Raw genomic sequence first — 9,021 nt, 5'->3', positions numbered from 1 at the left:
GTAGGTTGGGTGACAACATCCATGTAAACTCATTCAGCCAAGTTGGGCTAGGGCGTTTGTGTAAACTCGTTCAGGTGGGTCGGGCGAGGGCATACGTGTAAACTCGTTTGGGTGGGTCGGGCGAGGGCATCCATGTAAACTCGTTCAGTGAGGTTGTTCAGTGTGAGGGCGCACCCTAGCACACGAGCCCATATCAAAAATGCTAATTTGTGACCCAGGGTGAGCTTTGTGCATGTTCGTGTAGCTCATTTGCTTGGCTCTCCCTTGTGCCATCGTTTCGGTCATGTGGGCGCCCATGTAAACTCGTTCGGGTGGGTTGTTATAGGGCGTCCATGTAAACTCGTTCGGGTGGGTCATTTGAGGGAATTCGTGTAAACTCGTACGGGTGGGTCAGGCAAGGGCATCTATGTAAACTCGTTCATGCGGGTTGGGTGAGGGTGTCTGTGTAAACTCATTTAGTCAGGTCGTTCAGTGTGAGGGCATGCCCGGGCACATGAGCTCGTATCAAAAATGCTAAGTTGTGACCCAGGGTGGGCTTTGTGCATGTTCATGCAACTCGTTTTCCCAGCTCTCCCTTATGCCTTCGTTTCGGTCATGTGGGTGCCCATGTAAACTCGTTCGGGCGAGTCATTTAAGGGTGTCCATGTCAACTCATTGGGGGGGGGGGGGGGTCGTTTGAGGGTGTTCATGTAAACTCGTTCAGGTGGGTTGTTCGGGCAGGTCGGGCGAGGGCATCTGTGTAAACTCGTTCGGGCAGGTCGGGTGAGGGCGTTCGTGTAAACTCGTTTGGGCGGGTCGGGTGAGGGTGTCTATGTAAACTCGTTCAGTTTGGTCATTCAGCGTGAGGGTGCACCCAAGCATAAGAGCCTGTATCAATAATGCTAATTTGTGACCCCGGGTGGGCTTTGTGCACGTTCGTGCAGCTCGTTTACCTAGCTATCCCTTGTGCCTTTGTTTCAGTGGTGTGGGCGCCCATGTAAACTAGTTCGGTTGGGTCATTTGAGGGTGTCTGTGTCAACTCATTCGGGTGGGTCCTTTGAGGGCATCCATGTAAACTTGTTTGGGTGGGTCGTTTGAGGGCGTCTATGTAAACTAACTCGGGCAGGTCAGGCGAGGACGTCGGTGTAAACTCATTCGGGTGGGTCAGGTGAGGGTGTGTGTGTAAACTCATTCAGTCGAGTCGTTTAGTGTGAGGGCGCCCCCAGGCACATGAGCCCGTTAAAAATACTAAGTTGTGACTCGGGGTGGGCCTTGTGTACATTTGTACAACTCATCTGACTTGGCTCTCCCTTATGCCTTCATTTCGGTCATGTGGGTGCCCATGTAAAATCATTTGGGTGGGCCGTTTAAAGCTGTCGGTGTAAACTTGTTCGGGCGGGTCATTTGAGGGAATTCGTGTAAACTCATTCGAGTGGGTCATTCGAGGGCGCCTGTGTAAACTCGTTCGGGTGGGTCATTTGAGGGTGTTCGTGTAAACTCATTCGGTTGGGTCATTCAGTGTGAGGGCTCGTCCGTATCAAAAATGCTAAGTTGGGACCCGATGTGGTCTTTGTGTATGTTCGTGCAGCTCATTTGCCCGACTCTCCCTTGTGCCTTCATTTTGGTTGTGTGGGTTCCCATGTAAACTCATTCGGGCCGGTCGTTTGAGGGCGTCTGTGTAAACTCGTTCACACGGGTCGTTTGAGGGCATTCATGTAAACTCATTCAGGTGGGTCATTTGAGGGCGCCCATGTAAACTCTATTGGGCGGGTCATTTGAGGGCGTTCGTCTAAACCTGTTTGGTTGGGTCGTTTAGTGTGAGGGTGTACCCGGGCAGATAAGCCCATATTAAAAATGCTAAGTTATGAACCGCGGTGGTCTTTGTGCACGTTTGTGCAACTCGTTTTCCTGGCTCCCCTTTGTGCCTTCGTTTCGATCCTGTGGGAGCCCACGTAAACTCGTTCGGGCAATCGTTTGAGGGCATCCATGTAAATTCGTTCGGGCAGGTCATTCAAGGGTGCTCGTGTAAACTCATTTGGGTGGGTCATTTGAGGGTTCCCTTGTAAACTCGTTCGATTGGGTTGTTTAGTGTGAGGGCACGCTCGGGCATACGAGCCCGTATTAAAAATTCTAAGTTGTGACCCGGGGTGAGCTTTGTGCATGTTTGTGAAAATTGTTTTCCCAACTTTACTTTGTGCTTTCGTTTTGGTCATGTGTGGGCACCCATGTAAACTCATTAGGGTGGGTCGTTTGAGGGTGTCCGTGTAGAATCGTTCAGGCGGGTCATTTGAGGGCGTTCATGAAAACTTGTTCGGGCAGGTCATTTGAGGGCGCTCGTGTAAACTCATTCGGTCAGGTCATTTACTGTGAGGACATGCCTGGGCACATGAGCCCGTATCAAAAATGTTAAGTTGTGACCCAAGGGGAGCTTTGTGCATGTTCGTGCAGCTCGTTCTCCCAACTCTACCTTGCGCCTTCATTTTGATCATGTGTGGGCATCCATGTAAACTTGTTCATGTGGGTCATTTGAGGGCGCTCATGTAAACTCGTTCAGGCGGGTCATTTGAGGGCATTTGTGTAAACTCATTCGGGCGGGTCGTTTGTGGGAGACTATGTAAACTCATTCGGGTGGGTCGTTTGAGGGCGCCTGTGTTAACTCATTTGTGGGGGTTGTTTGAGGGTACCCATGTAAACTTGTTTGGGCGGGTCATTTGAGGGAATTTGTGTAAACTCGTTCAGATGAGTCATTTGATGGCACCCATGTAAACTCATTTGCTTAGGTCATTCAGTTTGAGGGCATGCCTGGCCACATGAGCCCATATCAAAATTGCTAAGTTGTGACCTGGGGTGGGCTTTGTGCATGTTCGTGTAGCTCGCTTTCCTAGCTCTCCCTTCTGCCTTTGTTTTAGTCATGTGTGGGCACCCATGTAAACTTAGTTGAGTTGAGTAGGGTCATGTCATGTCGTGTGAGGGCACCCATGAAAACTCATTTGGTTGGGTCAGGTCAGGTCGTGTGAGGGCGCCCATGTAAACTCATTTAGGCACGGTCTTGCTTTTCATGTGAAAAGTGGGCTGGTAATTGAGATGTTTTTTCAGTGTTGCCTAAAGGATGGCCTTGGGTCATTTGTAGGGTGGCTAATTTTAATCTACTCTCCATCCCCACTCAGTAGCACACAAGCGGTAATGTTGGCCATGCTCATATTGGACCCTCGATCAGCTTTTCGTGTGAAAGGTGGGTTGGTAATTGAGTTGTTTTTTCAGGTTTGCCTGAAGAATGGCCTTAGGTCATTTTTAGGGTGGTTTATTTCATCTTCTCTCCATCCCCACTCGGTAGCACATGAGTGGTAATGTTGGCCATGCTCATCCCAGGAGGCATATGTGAACAATTCCCCTTCTGCTCTCCAAGTTCTTCGAGTTGCATGGGTTGTTGTGGTGTGGCTCCCGGGCTCGTCCTCGTCCCTTGTGCTCATCCAAATGATACAAGTGATAGATTTTCTTTTCATGTGAAAGGTGGGTTGGTAATTGAGTTGTTTTTTTGGGTTTGCCTAAAGGATGGCCTTGGGTCATTTGTAGGGTGGTTTATTTTCATCTTCTCTCCATCCCCACTCGGTAGCACATGAGTGGTAATATTGGCCATGCCTGTCCCGGTGGCATACGTGAACAATTCCCCTTCTTCTCTCCAAGTTCTTGGATTTGTATGGGCTATTGTGGTGTGGCTCTCGAGCTCATTTTGGTCCCTCGTGCCCATCCAAATGATACAAGTGATAGGTTTTATTTTTGTGTGAAAGGTGGGTTGGTAATTGAGTTGTTTTTTCGGGTTTGCCTGAAGAATGACCTTGGGTCATTTGTAGGGTGGTTGATTTTCATCTTCTCTCCATCCCCACTCGGTAGCACATGAGTGGTAATGTTGGCCATGCTCGTCCTAGGAGGCATATGTGAACAATTCCCCTTCTGCTCTCCAAGTTCTTGGAGTTGTATGGGTTGTTGTGGTGTGGCTCTCAGGCTCGTCTTGGTCCCTCGTTCCCATCCAAATGATACAAGTGACAAGTTTTCTTTCCATGTGAGAGGTGGGTTGGTAATTGAGTTGTTTTTTGACCTTGTTTGAATGATGGCCTTGGGTCATTTGTAGGGTGGCTAATATTCATATTCTCTCCATCCCCACTCGGTAGCACATGAGAAATAATGTTGGCCATGCTCATCCCAGGAGGCATATGTGAGCAATTCCCCTTCTGCTCTCTAAGTTCTTGGAGTTGTATGGTTGTTGTGGTGTGGCTCCCTGGCTCATCCTTGTCCCCTCATGCCTGTCCAAATGATACAAGTGACAGGTTTTCTTTTTGCGTGAAAGGTGGGTTGTAATTGAGTTGTTTTTTCTGGTTTTCCTGAACAATGGCCTTGGGTCATTTGTAGGGTGGCCAATTTTCATCTTCTCTCCCTCACCACTCGGTAGCACATGAGTGGTAACATTGGCCATGCTCATCCTAGGAGGCATATGTGAACAATTCCCCTTCTCTCTAATTTCTTTGAGTTTTATGGGTTGTTGTGGTGTGGCTCCTTGGCTCGTCCTGGTCCCTCGTGCCCGTCCAAATGATACAAGTGATAGGTTTTCTTTTCGTGTGAAAGGTGGGTTGGTAATTGAGTTGTCTTGTTGGTTTTGTTTCAACAATGGCCTTGGGTCATTTGTAGGGTGGCTGATTTTACTCTTCTCTCCATCCCCACTTGGTAGCACATGAGTGGTAATGTTGGCCATGCTCATCCCCATCCCTCTTGCCCATCCGAACGATAAAAATGTTAAAGTTTGCTGGGTGCTCCTTTGAGCCTTTGTTTTTTTAGTCCCAGATGGAAACCCCAAAACTCCACCATGCCTATGTCGCTATTGTGCTCCTCGGTTGTTACGAATAAAAATTTTTGCTTGGGCTAGGTAGCCATTTGTGGCTCCACTGAAATTGGATCCTCGTTATATTGTTCACCTCCTCCCTATTTGATGGGGAGGGTTTTTCTTTTCGTGTGAAAGGTGGGTTGGTAATTGAGTTGGTTTTTTGGGTTTACCTCAAGAATGGCCTTGGGTCATTTGTAGGGTGGTCGATTTTCATCTTCTCTCCATACCCACTCGGTAGCACATGAGTAGTAATGTTGGCCATGCTTGTCCCGGGAGGCATATGTGAATAATTCCCCTACTAGCCTCTTCATTGTTCGGCTATTTATGGTGCCGGTTTCTTGTGCTTGTACTCTTTCTATGTTGGCATTGTTGGTTGAGATGCATACATTTAAGAGGAACATGGAAGGGTTTTGGTTGTAAACCACCTACCCTCCCTCTTGCTTTCTTTTTCCATCAGGCGATGTGAGGCACTGTTCTCCTTATTGTAAAGTTAAGGGTTGGCATTCCTTTAAAAGTGCACATCATCCATGGTTGCATTGGTTTTGAGGTTTTTATAGATGTGTTGGCCCATATGTTTGATCTAGTGGTCAAATTTTTCCTTACATCTCGCGTGCATGGAAGGCTTTTGCGGTTGGAAATGTTAAGTCACAACGTTTATGGGAATTTGTTGTTTCAATTGTGTATGCACTCATGGTCCAATGGGGAGGAGGCTTGCTACATTGATGTGGGGGCTATCTAGAGGAAGGATTTTGAGGTGGAATGCTTCAACCTCCATCCTCTACATGGAGGTGGTTGTAGGTGAAAATTATTCATTATCTAGTTGGTAAAGCTATGGGGGTGCAGATCTACCCGATCCCTCCCCATGTTTGGATATGTTCTTGTATTGTGTAGTGAGCCTCTTGATTTGTATTTATTTCCTTACTTTTCCTTCATGTCATGGTTACCGCAGGTAGTCAAGTGATCGAGGTCCACCATTGCTACTGTCTGGGTGGATTCCTAGGTGGCCTCGGTGTGGGGCAGGGAGGGTCGGGGGGCATTTCTAAGAGAGGTTGTGGGCTCGGTTGGTCTTGTTTTATTTCCTTCCATTTCCTTTGGATTGAGGCTACTATAGGTGATCATGCGATCGAGGTCCATCATTGCTACTATCTGCTTAGACTCCTAGGTGGCCTATGTGTGGGGAGGGGAGGGTTCAGGGGCATTTCTAAGAGAGGTTGCAGGCTCGGTTTATCTTGCATTATTTCCTTCCCTTGCCTTTTTGTTGAGGCTGCCACAGGTAATCATCCGATCGAGGTCCACTGTTGTTGTTGTCCAATTGGACTCCTAGGTGGCATCGGTGTAGGGCAGGGAGGTTTGTATGACCTCTCTATGATAGGATTTGCAGTCGATCATGCTCTTTTTATTTCCTTCCTTTTCCTTCGCATTGAGGCTACTACATGCGATTGGGAGATCGAGGTCCATCGTTGCTTCTATTTGGGTGGATTCCTAGGTGGCCTCGGTACGGGGTGGGGAGGATTGGGGCTCATTTATAATATAGAGGTTGTGTGGTTGGTCATCCTCCATTTATTTCTTTTGCATTGAGGCTTCCACAAGCGATCGAGAGATCGAGGTCCATCATTGCTGCTGTCCAGGTGGACTCCTAAGTCGCCTCAGTGCGGCGCGTGGAGGCTTTTGGATGCATTTCTAAGGGAGTGGTTGAGTGATCACTCATTTTCTTGTTGGTTGGGGCATCGTTGCAAACTCTGAAGTGGCCTTGGTGCGTTGTGGCTCGGCAGGTCTACCCATTTGTTCACCATGTCCTTGGCATGTTGCATGTGCTTCCTTCTTGGGATGCAAGAGGTGCAAGGCATAAAAGTTTTACATGAAATATTGTTATCTCTTTGACTTGATGGTTGTTCAGGTTAGCTCTTGGTAAGAGAGCACCCTGAAATGCCCTTTGATGTGGCAGGGTGCTACATGGTTGATCCTGCCAATAATCATATGCTTCTCTCAAAGATTAAGCCATGCATGTCTAAGTATGAACTAATTTAGATTGTGAAACTGCGGATGGCTCATTAAATCAGTTATAGTTTTTCTGATGGTACCATACTACTCGGATAACCGTAGTAATTCTAGAGCTAATACCTGCACCAAGTCCCGACTCTTTGGAAGGGATGCATTTTTGAGATAAAAGTTTGACGAGGGCTTGCCCGCTTCTTCAGTGAATCATGATAATTTGATGGATCGCACAACCCTTATGTTGGAGATGCTTCATTCAAATTTCTACCCTATCAACTTTCGATGGTAGGATAGAGGCCTACCATTGTGGTGATGGGTGATGAAGAATTAGGGTTCGATTCTGGAGAAGGAGCCTGAGAAATGGCTACCACATCCAAGGAAGGCAGCAGGCGCGCAAATTACCCAACCCTAACATGGGGAGGTAGTGACAATAAATAACAATAATGGGCCCATGGAGTCTAGTAATTGGAAATGAGTACAATCTAAATCCGTTAACGAGGATCCATTGGAGGGTAAGTCTAGTGCCAGCAGCTGCGGTAATTCTAGCTCTGATAGCATATATTTAAGTTGTTGCAGTTAAAATGCTCGTAGTTGGATCTTGGGTCGTAAGGGTCAGTCCGCCTACTCGTTGTGCACCTGTCCTTCCATCGCTTTTGTCAGCGGCGTGCTCCTAGCTTTAATTGGTTGGGTCATAGCTCCGGCACTATTACTTTGAAAAAATTAGAGTGCTCAAAGCAAGCTTATGCTCTGAATACATTAGCATGGAATAACATGATACGAGTCTAGTCCTATTGTGTTGGCCTTTAGGACCAAAGTAATGATTAATAGGGACTGTTGGGGGCATTCGTATTTCATTGTCAAAGGTGAAATTCTTGGATTTATTAAAGATGGACCACTGCGAAAGAATTTTCCAAGGATTTTTTCATTAATCAAGAATGGAAGTTGGGGGCTCAGAGACGATCAAATACCATCCTAGTCTCAACCATAAATGATGTCGACCAGGGATCAGCAGATGTTTCTCTAAGGACTCCGCCAGCACCTTTTGAGAAATCAGAGTGTTTGGATTCCAAGGGGGAGTATGGTTGCAAGGCTAAAACTTAAAGGAATTGATGGAAGGGCACCACCAGGAGTGGAGCGTGCGGCTTAATTTGACTTAACACAGGGAAACTTACTAGGTCCAAACATAGTAAGTATTGACATATTGAGAGCTCTTTCTTGATTCTATGGGTGGTGGTGCATGGCCATTCTTAGTTGATGGAGCGATTTGTGTAGTTAATTTCGATAACAAACGAGACCTCAGCCTGATAACTAGATACGCAGAGGTTCCCATTCATGGCTAGCTTCTTAGAGGGACTATGGCTATTTAGGCCATGTAAGTTTGAGGCAATAACAGGTCTATGATGCCCTTAGATGTTTTGGGCCACACACGCACTACATTGATGCAACCAACAATTTTTTATTCCTGGTTCGAGACGATCGGGAAATATTCTCAAATTGCATCTTGATGGGGATAGACCATTGCAATTATTGGTCTTAAACGAGGAATTCCTAGTAAGCATGTGTCATCAAATTGTGTTGACTATGTCTGTGCCCCTTGTACACACCACCTGTCTCTCTTACCAATTGAATGATCCAGTAAAGTGTTCAGATTGCATCGACGATGGTGGTTCATCACCATCGACATCATGAGAAGTTCATTGAACCTTATCATTTAGAGGAAGGAGAAATCATAACAAGGTTATCGTAGGTGAACCTGTGGTTGGATCATTGATAGTAGGGTTTTCTTTTTTGGTTTGGGTTTGTTGGGTTTTGATTGCAATGTGGAACTGTGTGGTGTGTCTCTAGGAGAGCCAGTTTGGTGTTTGGTGGGAACATTGTTGGTTGCTTGTCTTGAGGTAACTCTTGTTTGTGTGTGCTTGCAAGCCATGCTTGTGCTTGTCCCATCCATCCTTTGTTTTTCCTTCCCCCAATGTCTTTCTATAGGGGGTGTTATGGAGGTAAATCCTCTCTGCGGACAGAGACGATCCCTACTAGCCCACAACGGGTCTAGTAACAATCGCACAATGCTACCACGCAGGTTCCTAATTGCAATTAAAAGAGAGGTAAAGAAAACCTACTTGGGTTCCAACGCTTATGTTTGATGAAGAAGCCTTGTCCTCGCTCCTTCGCCT

At 46.8% G+C, this 9,021-nt stretch overlaps 1 pseudogene; it reads left to right on the top strand.

Moving 5' to 3' along the window:
• Positions 1-6,805: 6,805 nt before the first annotated feature.
• On the top strand, positions 6,806-8,620 carry LOC149157307 (18S ribosomal RNA; annotated as a pseudogene).
• The last annotated feature ends 401 nt before the right edge of the window (positions 8,621-9,021 follow it).

The sequence above is a fragment of the Pinus tabuliformis genome, chromosome 5_2 (genome assembly GCF_031772625.1).
Source record: "Pinus tabuliformis cultivar Carrire ecotype Pingquan chromosome 5_2, CPIR1, whole genome shotgun sequence".
Lineage (NCBI taxonomy): Eukaryota > Viridiplantae > Streptophyta > Pinopsida > Pinales > Pinaceae > Pinus > Pinus tabuliformis.
The sequence above is the reverse complement of the archived record's forward strand: the minus strand, read 5'-3'. Positions and strand labels throughout refer to the sequence as shown.